Raw genomic sequence first — 22373 nt, forward strand, 5'->3', positions numbered from 1 at the left:
TTGGCTAGTTTTTAAGGGGAATGTTTCCAGCTTTTGCCTATTCAGTATGATGGTAGCTGTGGGTTTGTCATAGATGCCTCTTATTATTTTGAAGTATGTTGCTTCGATGCCTAGTTTGTTGGGGGTTTTAAACATGAAGGAATGCTGAATTTCATTGAAGGTATTTTCTATATCTATCGAGATGATCATGGTTGTTATTGTTTTTAGTTCTGCTTATGGGATAAATCACATTTATTCATTTGTGTATACTGAACCAACCTTGCATCCCAGGAATAAAGCCTGCTTGATACTGGTGGATTTGCTTTTTTTGTGCTGATGAATTTGATTTGGTAATATTTTATTGAGCATTTTGCATCTATGTTCATCAGGAATATTGACCTGAAGTTCTCTTTTTTTCTATGTGTCTCATTTGGTATCAGAATGAGGCTGGCCTCATAGAATAAGTTAAGGAGGAGTCCCTCCTTCTCGAGTTTTTGGGGATAATTTCAATAGGATTGGTATCAGCTCTTTGTTTATATGTCTGGTAGAATTTGGCTGTGAATCCATTTGGTCCAGGGCTTTTTCTGGTTGGTAGGTTTTTTATTCCTGATTCAATTTCAGAACTCATTATTTGTCTGTTCAGGACTTCAATTTCTTCCCGGTTCAATCTTGGGAGGTTGTATGTTTCCAGGAATTTATCCATTTCTTGTGGGTTTTCTAGTTTGTGGGCATAGAGGTGTCTGTAATAGTTTCCGAGGGTTTTTATATTTCTATGAGGTCAGTGGTAATGTCACCTTTGTGATTTCTGAAACAAGGATGTCCACTCTCACCACTCCTTTTCAAGACAGCACTGAAAAGTCTAGCCAGAGCAATCAGGTAAGAGAAAGAAGTAAAAGGCATTGAAATAGTAATAGAGGAAGTCTAACTCTCTCTCTTCACAAACGATATGATTCTATACCTAGAAAATGCCATAGTCTCTGCCTGAAGGGCTCCTAGAACTGATAAACAACTTCAGTAGTTCAAGGATGCAAAATCAATGTCTAAAAACCAGTAGCATTTCTATACACCTACAGCATCCAAGCTGAGAACCAAATCAGGAATGCAATCCCATTCACATTAGCCACCAAAAGAATAAAATATCTAGCAATACAGCTAACCAGGGATGTGAAAGATCTCTACAAGGAGAACTACAAAACACTGCTGAAGGAAATCAGAGATAACACAAACAAGTGGAAAAACATTCCATGTTCATGGTTAGGAAGAATCAATATTGTTAAAACGGTCATACAGAACAAAGCAATTACAGATTCAATCCTATTCCTATCAAACTAACAACATCATTTTTCACAGAATTAGAAAAAAAATTCTAAAATTTATGTGGAACCAAAAAAGAGCAAGCAATTCTAAGCAAAAAGAATAAAGCTGGAGCCATCACAGGAGAGTTCCCTCATTCCCCTCGCAGAATGTGTGATAGAGGTGTGGCTTGCTCTGCTGCTCAAATCCCTAGTGGAAGCATGCAGATAGGCAGATGCAAAAGCTGTGGGGAGTGCTTTTGGGCTCTAGCCCCATGGCTGCATCTGGGGTGGGTGTCTACCACTCCCAATGGAAATACCATTCTGGACATATTTCTTGGCAAAAAGATTTTATGATGAAGTCTCCAAAAGCAATTGCAACAAAAACAAAAATAAAAAAGTGGGACCTAACTAAGCTAAAGAGCTTCTGCATAGCAAAAGAAACTATCAACAGAGTAAACAGACCACCTACAGAATGGGGAAAAAAAATGCAAACTAAAGGTCTAATATCCAGAATCTACAAGAAACTTAAATCAACAAGCAAAAAAATAACTCCATTAAAAAATGGGCCAAGGACATTAACAGACACTTCTCAAAAGAAGACATATATGTGCCCAACATGTGTATGAAAAAAATGCTCCACATCACCAATCATCAGAAAAATGAAAATTAAAACCACAGTGAGATACCATCTCACACCAGCCAGAATGCTATTTTTTAAAAGTCAAAAAATAACAAATGTTGGCGAGGTTGCAGAGAAAAGAAAACGCTCACACACTGCTGATGGGAATGTAAATTAGTTCAGCCACTGTGGAAAGCACTTCGGAGGTTTCTCAAAGAACTTAAAACAGAACTACCGTTTGACTCAGCAACCCCTTTACTGGGTATATACCCAAAGGAATATAAATTATTCTACCAAAAAGACACATGCACTCATATGTTCATCTTAGTAGTATTCACAGTAGCAAAGACATGGAATCAACCTAGATGCCCATCAACAGTGAACTGAATAAAGAAAATGTGGTATGTGCACCATGGAACGCTACACAGCCATAAAAAAGAACAAAATAATGTTCTTTGCAGCAACATGGATGTAGCTGGAGGCCATTATCCTAAGCAAATTAACATAGAAATGAAAAACCAAATACCACATATTCTCATTTATAAGTGGAAGCTAAACATTGAGTACTTACAAACTCAAAAAGGAGAACAATAGACACCAGGGCTTGCTGGAGGGTGGAAGGTGGGAGGAAAGTAAGGGTTGAAAAACTACCTATCAGGTAACTATGCTCATTACCTGGGTGACAAAATGATTTGTACACCAAACCCCAGACACATGTAATTTACCCATGTAACAAATCTGCACATGTATCCCCTGAACCTAAAATAAAAGTTTAAGAAAACAAATTTTGGCCAACATTTTCTTCAAATATTACTTCTTCCCTCTGCCTAATCTTTTCCCCTCATTACCCTTTCTCCTTGAGACTCAAATTAAATGTATGTCAGACACATTGATATTTTCCCACAGGTTGCTGATGCCTTTTAAAATTTTGTTCAATTCCCCATTCCCCATACTTCATTTTCAACTGTGTCTACTGCTATGTTGTCAAATTCACTGGCCATTTTTTTCTGCCCTGTCTAAAGTGCTACTAATACTCTGTAGTGTATCTTCATTTCAACTGTTGTATTTTCAATGCATTATGTTCTATTGGGGGTCTTCTTCAAATTCTCATTTACTTCTTAATAACGTTTATTTTTTTCCTTTTATATCCTTGAAGAATTTATAAGATAAATAATAGCTGTTTTATGGTCCTTTTATGTCAATTTCATCATCTCTGTCACCTCTGGATCTGTTTCTATTGATTTTTCTCTTGGTAATGGGTAATAGACCCCTACCTCCTTGCATGCCAGGAAATTTTTTCACTGGATGCCAAAAATAGTGATTTTTTTTTTTTTTTTTTTTTTTTTTTTTGTGATGGAGTCTTGGTCTGTCACCCAGGCTGGAGTGCAGTGGTGCAATCTTGGCTCACTGTAACCTCTGCCTCTGCCTCCTGAGCAGCTGGGACTACAGGCATGTGCCACCATGCCTGGCTAATTTTTGTATTTTTTTTCAGCAGAGACAGGGTTTTACCATGTTGGCCAGGCTGGTCTCAAACTCCTGACCTCAAGTGATCTGCCTGCCTCAGCCTTCCAAAGTGCTAGGACTACAGGCATGAGCCACTGCACCTGGCAGAAATTCTGAATTTAAAGTTATTGAGTTTTATTGTATTGTTTTAAGGACTGTCCAACTTTGTTCTGGCCTATAGTAAAGCGCCTTTCAGTTTTAGATTGATCTTTTTGTGGCTTTAAGTCGTGTTTGTTTTTAATTGCTTATTTTGGGGGTTTTGTTGTTGTTATTGTTTCTCTGGCATTCACATGTCTTCCCTTTGGGATTATGTGTCTCCTGAGATCTCTATTCAATGGCTCATGTTTTATGAAGTTTAGCGACCCTGGCTGGAAGAAATGTAGGGTATTGCTAGTCTTATATACTCCTGGATTTATTTGGCCTACTGTTGCAGGATCTTTAGGGTGTCACTTTTCTAGCCAGAACGCTCTGTGGCTAGTGGTGCCCTTCCTCAAGTTTTGCTCAGGCCCACTGGGCTCATTCCACCCACTCAGCCTGGCAGGCTGCACTTAGCTCATGCTACCAGCCCGGATCCCATGCCTGTCAAGGGAGACTGTGTGGAGCAGCAATGGGTGTGTGAGCACATTCTCACTTATAAGTGGAATATAAGTGGGATCCGGCCACTGTGCAGTCAGACATGCCAGCTGCTGCAATGGGGCGGGCAGCTCCAGGTGTCAGCATGGGCGCTAGCTCTCCACAAGGCTGCAGCTGGACCAGGGGCACCAAAAGCAGCTTCCACAGCTGGCACCAGGGAACACAGTGGCACTCAGAAGCCTGGAGATGCCAGGAACCACAGGGCCACAAAGAGAGAGTCACAGCCCTGGCTCAGGGAGTTCCCAGGTCTTGGTTCCTTGAAGGGCCACAGCTCCTCTTTCCTTCTCTTCAACCACAACGTGGCAAGCAAGGGGCATGTCTCAGCCTTATTTGTGTTACAGCTCATTTAGCTTTATTCAGTGGATCCTGAGTTCTTGTCCTGTGCCCAGGAAGAATGAGGTATGCAGACAAGTAGAGGGTGAGCAAGACAAAGAGGAACTTTACTGAGTGACAATAACTCAGAGGAAGCCCTGGAGTGGGTAGCTCCTCTCGGCAGGCAGGTTATCTTGTCATCTCTGCAGCTCTCGGGAGAGAGGAGGCTCTGGAGTGGGTATCTCCTCTCTGCAGCTGGTCATCTGATGTCTGCTGCTCTCAGCAGAGAGGAGGCCATGGAGTGGGTAGTCTCTCTTGGCAGCCAGTCTTCCCAGTGTCTGCTCAGCTCTGGCTGAACCCAGGGCTTTTGTAGGGCTCAGCGGAGAGGAGTATGTGCAGATTAGTCCATGGGTGGCCACAGGCAGGCCTGGAAATGGCATCACAAATTCCCACTCCAGTCCATGGGACTGACAGCCCAGCCCCCTGCCTTCAGGACTTCCCTGGACTGAAGGTGGAACCTTACTAGGGACCTGCCTTCTTTCACCCAGGAACCTGTCTGCCTTCTGCTGCCATTTATGGCACCCAGGCTGTGGGTGCTAAGGGATGCTTGCAGGCCAGCACCAAGCTGCCCTCAGCCCTCCATCAGCTTCCTACGTATGCTCATCAGCACTCAAAATCCGGAGGGGGCCAAAGCAGCAGGGGCTGGTGTGTCAGCACTGCCCCAAGTGTGTGCATACCTGGCCAGGCCACGACAGCACTCAGGCTCACTCATCTCTGACTTTGCTCCAAGATTGGAGTGGGGGCTGACAGAAGGGAGAAGCCAGGCAACAGGAGCAGGCATTTCCAAACCTGTGAGGGCAGGGGGGCCTTCTCATGCCCCAAGAGTGCAGGGATGCCTGGGTCCATAGCCTGGTTTGTGTGGCTGCAGCTGGAGTTGGGGTTGGAGCTCCTGCCTGCTCCATGGAACACGAGGCCTGGGTCTGCAACCACAGTTTAGGCGACTGGATGCACCTGCATCTGGGAGGGTGGGGCTGCTGCCTTCTCCCAGCCCTGAGAGCACAGGGATGCTTGGGTCCGCAGCCATGACTTGGGTGGCTGCAGTGGCAGCTGGGGAGCTCCTGCCCCAACAGGGAAGGGGCAGGGCTCCTGCTTGTCCCCAGCTCCTGCCAGCTCCATGGAGCATGCGGCCCCGGCTGTGCTTCCCTGCTGCAGTAAGTGTGATGGTGGCAACTGCTCCAGATGGCCTGTCGTCTCCATCATTACTAACTTCCAAGCGTTGGTTTTTTTGTCTTTCAGTCTCATGAAATTTCACCTCATGTTTACACAAATCAGTACTCAGTCAAAAACTAAGGGGACTCCTCTGGATCTTGTGCTTCCTCTGAAAGCTCTAAACACGTTCTCCTTTCTAGATTTGGCCTTGCAAAGTATAGCTGCCTTTGCCTCCCTGTACCTAACTCTACCTCCTCAATTGGGCAAGGCCCCCAGGCCTTCCTTGGTTCCCCTCCCAACACTGTGGCCTGGGAGTCTTGTCAAGCGGTAAGCTAGGGAAATTGTAAGACTCACCCCATTTGCTTTCCTTCTCTCAGACTCTAAAGTGGCTACTGTCTAAATTAGGAAAACAGGTTTTTTAAATAAGTTTTGTCCATTTTTCTAATTGTTTATGACATAAGAACAATATCTGTAAACATTAATCCTTCATGGAAACAAGCAAACAAACTCAGAAATACCATTTTTAGTCTTCAACACTATATAAGGCCGATCAGAAGGAGATTGGAATTATATCTGAGTACCAATTCACCATATCTATCCACATTATCCCCATGCTGCAAAGAAGAATTCTAGGGCACAATAACTCACAGAGATAGTAAGTGGCAGAATTAGGATTAGAAACACAATCTGATTTCAGAGCCTCTGTCTTCAGTCATTCTTCTCTATTTCTTTCTTAATTCTCAACTATTTTCATCCATCCATGCCTGACTGATTCTTTCCCATTTTGGATCTACCGCTTGTATATCCAAACCCAGTCTGACAGAGCAAAAGTAAGGCCCTGGAACACTAGACAAATCATAAAACGAATAACCACTCTTATAGATAAATAAGAGAAAAAAATAAATCCATGGTCCTTTATCATCAGGTTAACCTCACACTCAAGAAAATTGCATTCCTCATTGTTGCTCAAGATATAGCCCCTCTAAATGAAGCTCTCAGCATCCCATTCTCCTTTCATTTAACACCTTTTCCTTTCATTTGCAATTCTCCTTGACTTAAAATAACCAAATAGTGCTGTCCACATTATTACTTTTAGAATTAATGAATAATTAGGAATAAAACTTCATGCAATTCAATGTCTGGGCTGAGGAACCCTACCCTAGAAAAATTTTTATATAGCTGGTAAATAAAAGTGGCATTTAGTTATTTGTCACTACTGTTTACTTTCCCTCTCTCTCCAACAACCAATATTACTCAATCTTTGGAATCACGGCTTTATAAATCATGTAAGGCAACACAGATTCTATTTATAAACAACTCTCAAAGGCCATATTGTGTCCCCCGTTCACATGCCAAACTCCCACGGAGATCTAGCCATGTGCGGATCAAGGTCACACCGTGGATAATATTCTCGCTTTCATCTCCATGTGAGAAACTAGAGTGGAGGCATAAGTCTTTTACATCAGTAAAGTTCAAGCTCCAGTGTAACTGAATAGGGTCCAAGGCCAAACACAAAGGCTGATTTTTAACAGAATTGTTGCCATGGCTTGATCACCTCCCAAATGCGCATGCATATCAAAGCAACAAGCACAAACTGATTGAGACTGCTCAGATCAGAACTAACCAAAGGATTCACTCACTCAGAATCCAGCAGAATTACTGCCTTGGAGCTGTCAAACAATAGGTTATTGATCATCCAGAATCAATAGCTATACTCCTACCTCCCTCTCACTTACCCACTCACCTCCAAGCTGAGCAGATGCAGGCAAAATAATATAGTTTAAGCAAAATAGAAGCCCATGAAATTGCGAGTCTTAAACCTGCTTCCTGCAAAGGTAATTCTCTACAGTGATTCTTATCTTTCAGTGTCTTGGGTAATTACAGGATTTAGAAGCTTTATCCTAATTTGTCCATTGTTTGTATCAAGCAGTATAGTATTTTCTTCTCAAGCTACAGGAATCATAATTTCCATGCCACTGTTGTTTCGAAGATAAAATATATTCTTTATTACCTCAAGCAGCACTTGATGCACTATGTTTAACAAGTATCCAAACAAGTCAAGCAGAGGAGAACCCATGATAATGCGGACATTTCTGTGCATTACTCACCCAGGTGAAAAGGTGAATTCAAGTGTACAGTGTCTCTGAATTTATGACAAGATTTCACCACCTCCACTTGAGAAAATATCACACAATCTCATTCTCCTCTTTCAGAGCCAATATTAGAGGTGATGGCCCATTTTCCGTCACAACAACAACAAAATGGTTGCACTGGTTTTAAATAAGTTTGCTAAAGATTACAAGTCAATGTTGTATTGTCCTCATTTTTTTTTCTTTTTATTTCAATAGTTTTTTTTTTTAGCCTCCGCTGTTTAATGCAGGCTGTATGCCAAAACCATCTTAGAAAGTCTGTTATGCCAGATGTCACCCTTTTGCCCTTTCGCTCTATCTGCAGATTTTCTTTTAACAACAGCTGAAGCCCAAGTTAGCAAGCATGCATTTTTTTACAGTAAAAGAGGTATTATGAATAACACCTTTTGTATTTTGGATCACACTCTCAAAGAGCACCGCACTTTGTTCATGCACAACATCTTTCAAAAAGGATTATTCATGGTTCTTTAGATTTAAAGGGAGAACTTTAAGGTTTTGGCAGTTTAAGATCAGTTCTTTTACCCACAGTAGAAGCCGATAGGTTTGTTTGCCTTGAAACTGATCATTTCTGGAAAAAAGAAAAAAAAAAAAAAAAAAAAAAGACTGAACTCTACGTAAGCGCTTTATGTCTGCTCTCTGTTGTCAAAACAGACATGTAAACAGTGACACTGCCCTCCAGGAGAGCTAGCTCCCTTGTAAACAGACCTACTCAACAAAGTGTGTCATTCAAACAAAGCATTGGGTGGGGTTTTCGCCACAACAGAGAGAAGAGGTCCTCAGGTCAATGATTAATTGAGGCAAGGGGGAGTTTCTGGATAAGTTGTTGGGCCAAGTTCAGCCTCCCATATGTTTGCATACTTTGTCAACTTTCACCTTTGAAAGTGTTTCTGTTTGGAAGCTGGTCAGCCACTCTAACAGCTAAATGTAATCCAGTCAGAAAGTAAAACATTAGATATTCTATATTTCGGAGAATTTAAAAGATTCCCCCAAGGGAGAGGAAGGGAAATTCAGGGCAAAAGAATGAATTCCTTCTCTCAGGAAGAATCTGTTCTAAGTATCCAATTCTGAGTTTCATGAAAATTTACTTCTACCTATCTCCAACTTTATTTTATACAGCGGAAAATCTATTTTATACAGGAGAAGGCTAAGCTATAAAATCACAACATTCAGTATATAAGGTCATAGATATTGCTCTTTTAAAACTGAAAGAGACCTTAGAGATCATCTAGGGTTAACCCGAGAAAGTAACAATACATATAGAATGAGCTGGCTTACTGTTTTTTTGTTGTTGTTGTTGCTTTTTTTTTTTTTTTTTTTTTTTTTGAGACAGAGTCTCGCTCTTTCGCCCAGGCCGGACTGCAGTGGCACTATCTGGGCTCACCGCAAGCTCTGCCTCTTGGGTTCATGCCATTCTCCTGCCTCAGCCTCCCGAGTAGCTGGGATTACAGGCGTCCGCCACCGCGCCCAGCTAATTTTTTGTATTTTTAGTAGAGACGGGGTTTTACCGTGTTAGCCAAGATGGTCTTGATCTCCTGACCTCGTGATCTGCCCGCCTCGGCCTCCCAAAGTGCTGGGATTACAGGCGTGAGCCACCGCGCCCAGCCTGGCTTACATTTTTTAAAACTACCCAACAGCCATTAGCTAATGCCCCTAACTGGTACAACAAAGCCATATGTGAGCAAGATCTCAATAAAAAAGAAGAAACACTGAAAAGGAACTAGCCTTTTCATTTCACACGTGAAGAACATGAAACCCAGAGATAGGAAATAATCTCCTCAAGGTCGAATAAGTGGTCTCTTCCCTTCTTCCACACTTTTCCCACTATACCACAACTACAGATCATTTTGTGAGGTGGTTCTGGACAATTAGCAGTGCCACTGTGAATCACCCTTCAGAGGTAAGCCATGAGGTAAGGGACATAAATAGGCTGATGTTTATCTACCACCAAGATACCCTCCAGAGAACACTCCTGGGCTAGCAGTATGGCCCTGTACCCAATTCACCTGTGCTATATAGACCCAGATATAAGGGGTAAAAGAATGAATTCTGCTGATTTTTTATCTGAACAGGAACATTTTCTTTTCAATGCAAGTCTGCATATACCCTATTAAGAATCAAATCTCAACTAGATTAACTAGAAACTTACAAAAAGAAAAAAAAAGTGAGGCCCAAAAGGAACTTAATTGACTTTAATTGAAGCACTTGCAGTTACTTGAGCATTTATAACACTTTTGCTAATCCTAAACCAATCTTCAGCTTCCAAAATCTCAGTCACCCATTAAAGCTAAATGCCACAAAATATAGTTTGTTAAGCACATCCAAACCTGTGTTCATGTCAGTATCTGTGTTTCTTAAGCCAGCTGTCTAAGAGAAAGAAGTGCTGTCTTTAATCTGATTCTATTCATGCCGTAGTATCTAATCTCTGCTGAGGCGGAGCAGCTTTACAACGGAGGTGAGAAGTTGATCCACTAAAAGGTCTCTGCTCCTGCCATACACTTTTGCACAGTCACTGGTTCCCAACCCTGGCTAAGTTTTAGAATCACTTGAGGGAGTCTTTAAAACATACAACTTCCTGGCCTACAATCCCAGAGATGCTTATTTAGTAGGTGTGGGCTGAGAAAGCTTTTTGATTATTTTTAATTAAGTTCTCCAGGTGATTCTTTTGCAGCTAGTGTCTTTGAAAACCAGAACTGTAGCTCTCTCATGAGCAGGAAAGGTGCTTATCCCCATGGAGCTCTTGTTTGTATCCATTCATTTCATCCTTACCACTTTCTAGTAATTGTGACCATCAGAGAAAGCACCATGCCTCAGAGGAAAAGCAGGGAAAACAAAAGTTGAAAAAGCAACAAACCAACAAAATCATATATTGTAGGACCTGGAAGGCATTCCAGAGACAATATTCCCCAGAGAATGAAAACTCTTGCACCTTCAAACTTTGATTGACTTGCCGTAGGACGTAGGACGTATGTGACTTCTCTGATGACACTGGATTGTTATATCCTGGCCCTATTAGCACAGTGGTGTTACTGCCTGACTTTTCTATAGACAGGGCCCCCAAAATGTACACCTATAGAAGGCCATGTTCACATAGTTGTGCCTCAGGGTTTTCCATTTACATAGACCATAATGTGAATATCAGAACCTGGAGTTGTACTCACCTCGTGGCTCTGACCATACGCATTCGAGTTCTTGATTTCTAATCTCGTCCAAGCCTCTTGTGTTTCATGTCTGGAAACTGAAGTCCATAGACATCATGGGACTTACCTAAGATTATAGAGCAATATAGTGTCAGAGTTAGATAAATACTACTTCTTAATTCATAAGAACAGGTACCTGGGTCAATGCAAACACCACACTCAGCAGTCCCAGCTCCAGAGGAAATAAGGACAGTGTTGAGATTAAAGAGTCCACCCAGGGAAGATAAATATCATGTCACAAAAGTCCTGCCACTGAAGTCTCCACTTCCCAGAGTCCTACAGTCAATCTGAGGGGATCAAGAGCAATGAATTCAGCTCCACTGCAGTAAATGTTCCCATTCCAAGAGATTTGGGTACTTGACAGGGAAGGCAAGGGAGGCAGCCATGTCATTTAGTTAGAAAGAAGAGACGATAATAACTGGTTCCATAGGTTAAAAAGAGAGATTATTTTTCCTAGGACTTCCACTTGGATGTTTTGGTCTTCATCACCATAGAAGAAAAATACTCATATTATGAAGTCAGAAGTATCTTCGCAGACTCTGAGGGACAATAAAAGGATTAGCTGATCAATGAAAGAGTAGCCCTATTGATGTCTTTGGACAAGCTGGATAGCGTGACTGATTATGAGGTACACTGTGTTTCTACTGAAGTATGAGATGTTGAGGGACATTTCTCCATAGGTGTCTGGTATTATGAGAAGAGGCACTTAGTCCCAAACTATTTTTTCGAGGATATTTGTAGAAAGAACACACTTGGAAGATGGTGATAGTATCTCCCTCCAGAGCAAGCAGAAAGTTTATTTACTGCCCTGTATAATAAAGATAATGTCTTCTGGCCAGGTGCGGTGGCTCATGCCTGTAATCTCAGCATTTTGGGAGGCCGAGGCGAGCGGATCACAAGGTCAGGAGATCGAGGCTATCCTGGCTAAAACGGTGAAACCCCGTCTCTACTAAAAATACAAAAAAATTAGCCGGGCATAGGTGGTGCACGCCTGTAGTTCCAGCTACTCAGGAGGCTGAGGCAGGAGAATGGCATGAACCCGGGAGGTGGAGCTTGCAGTGAGCCAAGATCTCACCACTGCACTCCAACCTGGGCGGCAGAGCGAGACACCATCTCAAAAAAAACAAAAAACAAACAAACAAAAAAAAACAAAGATAATGTCTTCCTCTGGGGAAAAGGACAGGCAGGCTTACTGTCCCTTATAAAATATTCAAGTTCCCTAACTCAGGATTCCTCACCTGTGATGCAAGCCCCCTGTGTTTACGGCATTCCTCTGGATCTCTTTGAATTACCTACATGGGACAGGGAGAGGAAAGGAACTGACGCAAATAGGATGCTCATTCCACTTGCTATTGTTATAAGTAATAGAGTCCTCTGTCTCTGACCACAAATCTCACATCTTCTGCCAGTATCCATGGAACTATAGCAAGCAAACATGTTAGCTTGCAGGTAGGGTAAAATCTCAGACACATCACAGTTCTTGAGACAGGGAAAGTCTTCAAATTCAACACACAAAACTGGATTTTTTTTCACTATTGTATGAAAATAAAAAGACAAATTTCTTTTTATGCACACAGATAGTACTAATAAATAAAATTAACATAGACAAATAGTAAGCTTTTGTTTTCTATTGATATGTCACAAAAATACCAGACTACTTTCTGAGACATACTAGGACCAGGCTAAAACGTAAAGAAAATAACCAGGACCTGCATTGGATTCCAGAAAGCCCAATTAGTAGATCAAGGCGTCTAGCTGAGGCAACAAATAGGTACTTGGTGCAGAGTCAAAAGGGGTAGAGGAACCCAGATTATCAGAGGAATAGAGGGGCAGCTGGTTCCTGGCAAGACAACAGGTAGTAGCATTGTAATGTAGAGGATTGGTTTCAAGAAACATAACCTCTCTCATCCATAAATTGGGGAACAGGATAGAGATTGGCCAGCAAGAACCAGACTATATTAGTGGAACAAATTCAAGTTGGGACCCCAACCCATGAGAAAGACTAGAAAACTGAGCAGGCTTACCAGAGAGAAAAAGATTAGGGGAAAAACTGAAGTTCAATTGTAGAACTGGGCTAAAAAGACACAAGAAAAACATGGAGAATGTTGAGCAATTCAGAAGCTCCACAGCCTTCCGGGCCATCCTTGGCCCACCAGATGTTAGCATGAGACTGAGACTTCCAGCATCTTTCTACTCCATCCTGAACTGCCTTAGCAATTGACTGAGCCTGGATCTTCTGCTGGAGCCTTCTGTAGATTCAGTATGAAGATAAAGACAGAGGGAAAGAGGCAGCATACTGAAAAGTAGCGGCTGAAAAGGGTTGTTGTGTTTTACAAAATATCAGATCACTAAGCCACTTGACAGTCTATCCAATCAGATGAACCATGCCATTTTTGTCACAGGACCAACCACTGTGACACTAAATTGGAAAAATATGTACAAGGTTTAGATTTGACCTATGGAACATACGGCTGTTTAAATGCTGATGGAAGTTGATTTTTGCTTTTTTGTTTTTGTTGTTATTGCCCCAACACAAATTCATTCTTTAGACTTAAAACCCACTGGCCCATAAGCCCTTTGGTAAAAGGCTGGGAGAATCGTTACAACATATATTTGTCATGGTGTTGCCAGGTCCTTCCTCTTGGAGACCTAGCCACCACTTCAGTCAATGAATTCTAGGTCTGGAAAATGGCTTAGGTTTGGAAACTGGATACAGAGTATGAATTTTTATTGGGGAATTTTCTCTCAGTCTCTTGCCCATTCATTCTTACTTCCTACCCATCAAATTCCTTGCTATTATATATATTCATGAGAACTTTTTGGCTATCCATATGTTTTTTCCCTGAGAACGTCATGTCTATTGATCATCTTTACAATTCTTTGCAGGTCAAGCCCACTTGGCTGCCCCTTCATGACATCTGGAGGTTAAGTGCCACCACCTGGCCTCTATTACTTTAGGGCCCTGTCATTCACATTGCTATCATCAACAAGTCAATATCTATAATAGTGTCTCCTACCATCAGTCCTGCTTTCCAGAGGAAAGCCACCACTGAATCTCTTGGTGATGCTTGTTCTCTTATCATCATCACATTCCTGATGACCTTGGTGAGTGGTGTGTCCTCTGGGACTTTCCGTAGAACATAATCCTCTAGAAGGTCTTTTGGCTTCACATATTATAGCCACTCCAATATGCCCACTTCCGGGAACATTTTAAACCTCTTGCTCTGCCCTTTACTATTGCAACTGAGATATTTCCATTTCACTCAACATGAACAATGACTTTCTCTAGGTTTTTAGGAGCAACTAAGAAGTAGTTTGCACCATTTTCTGAAGTCCTTGTCAGTGTTGCATGTTGCATCCCAAGAGAGTTCTCTCAAGTCAATAAAGTCTTCCTTATTCAGTCTTATGTTTTGATCCCTGTGGTCCAGCACCCTCAAAATCCAGTCCCGTGGGTTCTTCAGCAGCTTCTTCTAGTACATACTGGCTAATTCTTGCAGTCCTTTGGAGTATAGCTCCATTCTCCTCTTATGAGACCCAGCATGTCCCTAGCTGGGCTATGCTGCAACTTAACCCCAGCTATTGATTGGGCAGCCAGGAAAAAAAGTAGGAGCAGATGTCAAGAGGGATTCTTGCAGCCTAGAGGGGCAGAGTGTCTTTCCCTGGGAGAGTGGGTTTGGTTCCAGTTGGTTTTCTGTTTTAATACTGGCCTCTTTATAAGCTCTACCAAAGAAGGCTTTTGGACTACATAGTTTTTAAATTATTTGTCAACTGTCCTCAGCTTTTTATTAACACTTTGAAGCGATCAATAAAACTCAATAACGGGCCAGTTCCGCTGACTTTGTATACACTATTCTCCCTACACAAGTTCAAAGCATGAAAGCCTGAATCATTGCACAACATCGTTGTGTTTGGGCACATTGTTTCTCTTCACTTTCCACTGAACAAATTCCTATTTCTCATGAGTTTGGTGGCTTCTGGTGGTTGGTTCCCACATGCCTGTACTTTGGGGTGTGGGGTTCTTGGGATTGTGGTGATGCCTAGTATTGTTGCCAGCACCAAACATGGCTTTTTGCTTTTGTTTTCTAGTCTCTCTGTGGTTTTTTTGTTTGTTTGTTTGTGTGTGTGTGTGTGTGTGTGTGTGTGTGTGTGTGTGATGGAGTCTCGCTCTGTCACCCAGGCTGGAATGCAGTGGTGGGATCTCGGCTCACTGCAACCTCTGCCTCCCGGGTTTAGGCAATTCTCTGCCTCAGCCTCCTGAGTAGCTTGGATTACAGGCATGTGCCACCACACCCCGCTAATTTTTGTATTTTCAGTAGAGATGGGGTTGCACCATCTTGGCCAGGCTGGTCTTGAACTCCTGACCTCATGATCCATCCACCTCGGCCTCCCAAAGTGCTGGGATTACAGGCATGAGCCACCGCACCTGGCCGTCTCTCTGTTTCTATATGAGGATTCAGATCCAAAAATTATGTTGCCATTGATACTATCTTCCCAGAATCAGGTGTTAATTTTATTTTTTTATCTATATTTTTTAAATTAAAATGTAGAATGCAATGAGAAATTTGATATCTGCTTTAGCATTTATGCTGAATCAAGCCACAGAAGGAATGTTATCAGGAAAGAAGATATTTAAGACAGAAAATTAAATCACAAGCTATCAGTTTTTTTAACCCAAGAAAGTGATGTGCCTGAAACTGATTCAAAGAATAATGAAATGACCTTGTGCCTTTTTCTACCTGTCACATTCCACAGCTAATAATAGGAAGTCTGAAAGTCACAAATTACATAGAAATGGGAGACTAAAGAATACATACAGTGGCAAACAAAAAAAAATTCTGGATTTGCACAAATGTTCATTTTGAAAATGGAAGAAAGTTTATGCTTGTTATTTCACACAAATGGATTCACCTAACCATAATTAAAGGCTCTAGCCAATTAAAGGTGTAATAAAACCACAGATAGCTGTAAAATGAATAGAAGAACTCTCCTGAGGGTCTGGAAACTGAGAGTTGGTTACAGCTCTCTGTCTTCTTCCATTTTTGAGTATTTTCCCCTTTTTAAGCATTTTTCCCTTGTGTTTATGGCATGTACAATCAGACGTGCAGCAACTGTAATTCCCACACAAAATAGGCTTTGGGGACCTGACATGCCTTTCTTCTCTCAGTTTCTCACTTCCAATAAGCAGTCTTTCAATCTGGGTAAGACTCAGGATGGTTCAGTGGAAGGTGAAGTTTGGCAACACTAAGCAGACCTCTTTAAATTTTGACTCCACTCTTTAACAAAGAGGCTTTTTAACAGAGAGGTGTTGGGCAAGTGGCTTAACCTCTCTGAGCCTCAGTTTCCTCTTCTGTAAAATTAAGTTTATACAAGTCACCTTGGAGAGATAGTGAAATAATTCAAGATAAAGATTTAATCTTCTGACATTTAAGAAGTGTTTAATAAATGTTTATTATTATTATTTTATAACCCATTAGTTTGGAAAAAATATTATCTACAGTATCCCAAAATTGTTACTATCTATATGCCATTATAAAATATTATATTTTTCTACGGAAAAAGTCAAATCAGCTGGCTCTTTTCTTGCCATGTAGACACAGACCTCCTGGGAAATCATCAAAGGGGGAATAGATTTAGACTGTGACTCTGAATTTTGGAAATTGTTTTAGACTGGACATGAAGAGGTTACAAAAACAAAATAAAACGGGGAAAAAAAGTCTTCTGCCCATATTATCTCTTTGAAACATTTGAAGAACAGATTCAGAATTTGTATAAAGGAGGAAGAAAACAACAACACCACCAAAGGCTGCAGGTATCTTTTTTTGTTTTTCATTCCTCTGAAATATAGTCAGCCTCTGTATCTGTGGGTTTCACAACCACAGATCAAAAATGTAGTTGGGCCTAGAATGGTTGAGTCTGTACTGAACATGTACAGACATATTTTCTCTTGTCATTAGTCCCTAAGCAATACAGTATAACAGCTATTTGCATGACATTTACATTATATTTGGTATCATAAGTAATCTAGAGGTGATTTAAAGTATATGTGAGGATATACATAGGTTACACTATGCCATTTTATATAAGGGAGTTGAGCATCCACGAATTTTGGTATCCTGGGGTGTTCAGGGTGGGGTGCAATCTGGAACCAATCCCCTGTGGATACTGAGGGATGACTATACTAACAATTTTATCTAAATGAAACTGATAATCCATGTTTCCACTGAAGCATTCCAACCAAAATGCTCAAATATTTCTATTATTGTTGAAGTTTTGGTTTTCAGTTATTCTTTTTTTTTATATAGAAGTAATTGAACCTCATGATTAAATTAGAAATTTATGTTTAGATTTTCAAGATAGTATACCAATTCAAAATTATTTTATAGAAAGTTCAGGTCTTGTCTGCTGTTGCTACTTTTGTATGTGAGTGTGATATTTTTAAAAGAGAAAGCATTAGAACAGTATTTATCTTGCCAAGAATAAATGTCAAAGTCATATCTGCAAGAAGGATATTGAACTTTTTGTTGAAGGCCAGCTGCCAAATGCAAATTAACACCTACGAAGACATATCTGACAACTTCTTTGAATATTACTACTTTTCCACCAACCTAATAATAAGTATGAACCTAAAGCTTGATAGGTGTTCATATAAGGTATAACATATATTTGTGAATATAATATGGTAGTAAAGATAAGTATCTTTTGTAGATTTTGAGAAAAGCCTGTGGGTTTTTATATTTTTATTAAATAAGTCGATAAGTAGATATTGAGTCCCCACCCAAACTGTGTAGTAATTAGAGGAATCTAATGACAAAATGGATGGCTTTTTCAGGTAATAAGTTCATTGAGAGTGAAAAGTTTATTTAAAAGCTGGATGTCCATCTGTTAGGGGACAAATATATCAAATAGATTTCCAGCCCCAATTGAATGGTAGATGTATGAGTCTGTTTTGTGTTGCAGTAAAGGAATACCTCTGACTGGGTAATTTATAAATAAAAAAAGGTTTATTTGGCTCACGGTTCTGCAGACTGTGCAAGCCTGGCACCAGCATCTGCTCCGCTTCTAGTGAGGCCTCAGGAAGCTTTTACTCAGGGTGGACGACAGAGGATGAGGAGGCATGGCACATGGCAAGAGAGGGAACAAGAGAAAGACAGGAGGAAGTGCCAGGCTCTTTTAAAAAACCCAGCTCTGGTTCTAACTAATAGAGCAAGTACTCATTCATTAGGGAAAAAACACATTTATGAGGGATCCACCTCCACAACCCAAACACCTTCCACCAGGCCCCATCTCCAACACTGGGGATCACATTTCAACGTGAGATTGGGAGGAGACAAACATCCAAACTGTATCAGTAGGGACTGCCTAAACCTCAATATGGAGAATAATTCTGATGCTACATCTAGGTTCATTAGGAACACATGCTGTAACCTCTTAGCAAAGTACGTACAAGACACAAGAGTGGGGCACGTTATTTATTCACCATTCCTGTGTAGCACTGATCTAGGTAACCACTGTTAACAATAACAAACGTCATCAATACACAATATTAATAAATTAATACCATATGTATTCTAAGCACTTTACATGTATCATCTTGTTTTATCTTAATAGCCCTCTGAAAGATGTGCTGTTATTATCCCTCTTCCGTATGTAGAGAAACTGAGGAATAGAGACATTAAATAATCCCCCAAGTGTGTATTAAATGGTAGAGGTGTTACAATGGGTAGCTAGTCAGGCATGAACAGGGCAGGAGAAGGCTCACACACACACACACACCAGGAGTGTCAGGCAACCATTAGGTGATGGTCAAGCAGTTAACTGTCTCTGTAAGGTAATAATTGGTCACAGCCAGCTCCAGGGAAAGGCAGTCTCCCAGTAGATAGAAAATACCTGAAACTGGTGATCAGCAGCTTCCTAATAAGATCTCAGGAGTTGGGCTACTGGGCTCAAGCATGTGCATTAAGAGGCAAAATGGCAGAGTTTAATAGGTATATGACCTTCCTCTAGGAATGCTAGACTGGTAAGGAAGGAACACCTCAAGTGAGCATGCATACAACTCCAGTAAACACACTGCACATGCAGCCCCTCCCAAGTGCCAGCACACAACTGTGCATATGGACAGCCCACCCCAAGGGAAGAGTCAGGAGAGAAATAACCCAAGACCCTGGAAGTATCCCAACATATAAAACTCCAAGTCAAAAGGTCAAACTGCACACTTGATCTCTCAAGTCACCTGCGTGGCCCTCTTCCAAGTGTACTTTACTTCCTTTCACTCCTGCTCTAAAATTTGCCTCGGTCTCTCCTTCTGCCTTATGCCTCTCAGTCAAATTCTTTCTTCTGAGGAGGCAAGAATTGAGGTTGCTGCAGACCCATACAGATACATTCTGCCACTAACAGAGGTAGGGTATGAGTCTTATTCTGCCTGGAATCAAAGCTGTACTCATTAGCCCTCAAAGAAGTCATGTTAGGCCCCGCCTGGCTCCCACACTCATGATAATAGAAGTAAACAGGAAGCTAAGCCCACCAACTACTTGCCCTGTTTCATTGAAAACCAATGTCTAGGAATTCAGGGAACAAACCCAACACTCATCATTGAGCCACATTTGCTATGTTTTATCAGTCTTGGTGTGCAATACTCTTAACCAGACCCCTATCTTCCAAAAAACGTAGGCCCCCTTTCTATTCTAGAATTGGCACTCAGATCCCTCTCCTGTTCCCTGTGCCTAAGTCCCCTAATAAATTGTCTCATATACTAGGCCCTTGCCCTGGGCCTCACCTTCTTCTTGCTAGGTTCTTACCAAGACCGAATCCCGGACCCACACCCAGTGTCTACGGCCACTGCAGCTAGATCTGTGTTCTTGCCATCAACCCAGAGGGTGACAGAGCTCACAGAGCCCCACATGCCTGGTTTGACTACCCCACACAGCAGATAACTCAGCATCCTGGGCTCTGAGCCAAGGTGTGGTGAGATAACCCCTGAAGACACTTCCAACTCTAACATTCTACCCTGTAAGCCTGAATACTCAGTCATAAGCTAAGAAGATATCTTTTTAATGTTAAAAAAAAAAAAGAAAAGAAAAGAAAAGAAAAATAGGTTTAACTTACAGTCCTAGGTTGTACTGAGTCGAGGCCAGGGTATCGTCTTAGAACACAGAGAGTTGACAATTAAATAAACACGAAGAATACCAGGCTTCTCCCCGGCGCCTGGGCAGGGTTGGACAGTGAAATAAGCACAAGCCCGGGCTTGTCAGCCTGGAGCAAGGAGGCATCTGCCTAGAGTTAGCCTAATATTTGCTGAGTAACACCTGCGTTCTCTCACCAGGAGGCACAACATCTAGAGACAGCACCAGACAAAACTGAGATGTAAATAGAGATCTTCAAAGTCAGCGAATGTCTCCTTCTCTCCACCCTTTGTCCTACTTAGTGAATTATCTGAGATCAGGAGTTAAACAGACTTGGGCTGAAATCCAAACTCTGCTATTTACCAACAATGGACAAGTCATTTAAACTCTTTGAGCCTTAACTTCTCAACCTGTAAAATGGATATGATGCCTATCTCACAGCAATGTTGTAAAGATTAAATGTTACTAGCATGTTTGGCACCCTGTAGGATTTCAGTAAAAGTTATTATAATTCTTCTTTCCTTATCCCCTGCTTCAGCCCAACCCTTTAGTACCAGAGATCTTCCTACTGTCTTTAGTTACTCAAAGTTTCCCACGCAAATTTTCCTCCTGTCACTTTATATTACTTAGATGGACAAACTCCTAAATCACCTCTTTTTCTTCCCTACTTACTACCTGCCAAAATGCTGATAACTTTAATGCTAATAAGTAATCTTTAATAGTAAAAACATTATAGAGAAAACCTCTTATGGTTTTACTGGCTTCCCAAACACTGCCCTAAACTTCAAAGAGTTTAAAGTCCAGAAGGTAGACAAAAGGACCCCAACCCTTAGCAGAGCACTACCACTTTAATCCATCTTATTTATTACATTTCTGGATTAAGTTTTCATTTAGAATATGTAATAGATTCTCCCCATTTTTAAAAAGTGAAAGAAGAAAAACTGCTTTATAATATTAGGGGGATCTTCAAGTCTTATGAAAATCCTAATTCACATTAAATCTATTTTCTCTAAATCTGGCTTTATTAGAAAAGCCTGTTAGTATCCATTATTGAATAATGCCATCTCCTTGAATGAATCAAAGAGGGAGAGCCAATATAGAATCTTAAAGGTATCAGAAAATAAATCTATTTTCATCAGTCCACTGCAGCTTTCCAGTGGCCCTGTGTGTAGCATGTCAGATGCCCTCATTCTTAGAAGTTTATTATTTTTAGATTGTGCCTAATTTAGATCCTTCTACAAAATTATGACCCACTTCACCATCCATGAATTTTTACTGGGAATGTGCAAGTGGGAAGAGTAGAAAGGATGGGCTTTTAATGATGTAGATATTCGAAATAGGTTGTTGAATGCTTTTTTCTAATTCAAAATGAAGAAAGATTTACAAAAAACAAAACCTGTACTACATATGAACATTAACTGGCTGTCTGCCTAGTCTTCTAGATTCCCTCAGAATAAGAGCCCAATATGGACAAGGGGAAACCACTCTCCGTCAGGTTCATGAGGAATACCTGGGCTCTGATAAGTTCATTCTCAGTGTATGTATGTAAAATTAAGATGCTAGAACATGACATTAAAAGGTGATAATTATATATATGACCTCATTAATGAGAAAAAAGGGTTTCTTCACTTTCAATTAATCATGTTATATTTTATTACATAATATTATACACATTAGTAAATGCTGAGTCAATATCTTAGATTAATTCCTGATGACAGTAAGAAAGAAAATTGATCAGTTACTCTTAGGCACGTACAGTGGTTTTCTCAGTTCACCTGGAAGCAGGTATTCACTTATTACTGCAGTGGATGAAGGAGTAACTTAATGACTGGGAAAAAATACGGTGATAGAGTATTAATAGTAAAGTTACAACATTAATTAAAATGTAAATAGTATATCTAATTATTCATGGTAATTTACACTAAATTTAGCAACTTCTGTGTGCCTAAAACAAACATAGAAGGGGACCTCTAAATTCCTTTTCTTTTCTTTTATACGGAAACTGAAGTCTCCAAAGATTAAGAAACTTGCTAAGGTCACATAGCTAGTAAGTGAAAAGGACACTGTTTTAGCCTGGGCCTTTGTGAATCTAATCTTGCTGCTGTTCTGAAAGCACGTACTGCTGTTTCCTGTGCAGTCCCTCCTCAAACTGTCCACTATAACTCTGTCCATGGAATCACTCCCTCAGCCATAGTATAGTTGGGTCCATTAAGTAGCCTGAGCCTCTGACCAAAAAATACTCTTGTTAAATATCTGAGATGTGACTCTGGACCAGCCACAATATCTCACTGGTCTACGTGAGGTCTTACTTTCATTCTAAGGGTTTCTGCAAAGGAAATGGTTTCCTTTTCTTCTCT

General features: G+C 40.9%; 2 long non-coding RNA genes across 3 annotated transcripts in view; one reads left to right on the forward strand and one right to left on the reverse strand.

Annotated features, from left to right (window-relative positions):
- Positions 1 to 16686, forward strand: part of LOC129523731 (uncharacterized) — a 36906-nt gene extending 20220 nt beyond the window's left edge. Inside the window, exon 3 of the long non-coding RNA XR_008667321.1 lies at positions 16564 to 16686. This is a non-coding gene — a long non-coding RNA (uncharacterized lncRNA). The remainder of the gene's footprint in view (positions 1 to 16563) is intronic.
- LOC129523730 (uncharacterized) overlaps positions 1 to 20192 on the reverse strand; it is a 183746-nt gene extending 163554 nt beyond the window's left edge. For both annotated transcript variants that reach the window (XR_008667320.2, XR_008667319.2), the window contains exons 1-2: positions 20000 to 20192; positions 10859 to 10964 (exon numbers count right to left, since the gene is read on the reverse strand). This is a non-coding gene — a long non-coding RNA (uncharacterized lncRNA). The remainder of the gene's footprint in view (positions 1 to 10858; positions 10965 to 19999) is intronic.
- Positions 20193 to 22373: the final 2181 nt, after the last annotated feature.

Source organism: Gorilla gorilla, chromosome 6 (genome assembly GCF_029281585.2).
Source record: "Gorilla gorilla gorilla isolate KB3781 chromosome 6, NHGRI_mGorGor1-v2.1_pri, whole genome shotgun sequence".
In the NCBI taxonomy this organism is placed as follows: domain Eukaryota; kingdom Metazoa; phylum Chordata; class Mammalia; order Primates; family Hominidae; genus Gorilla; species Gorilla gorilla.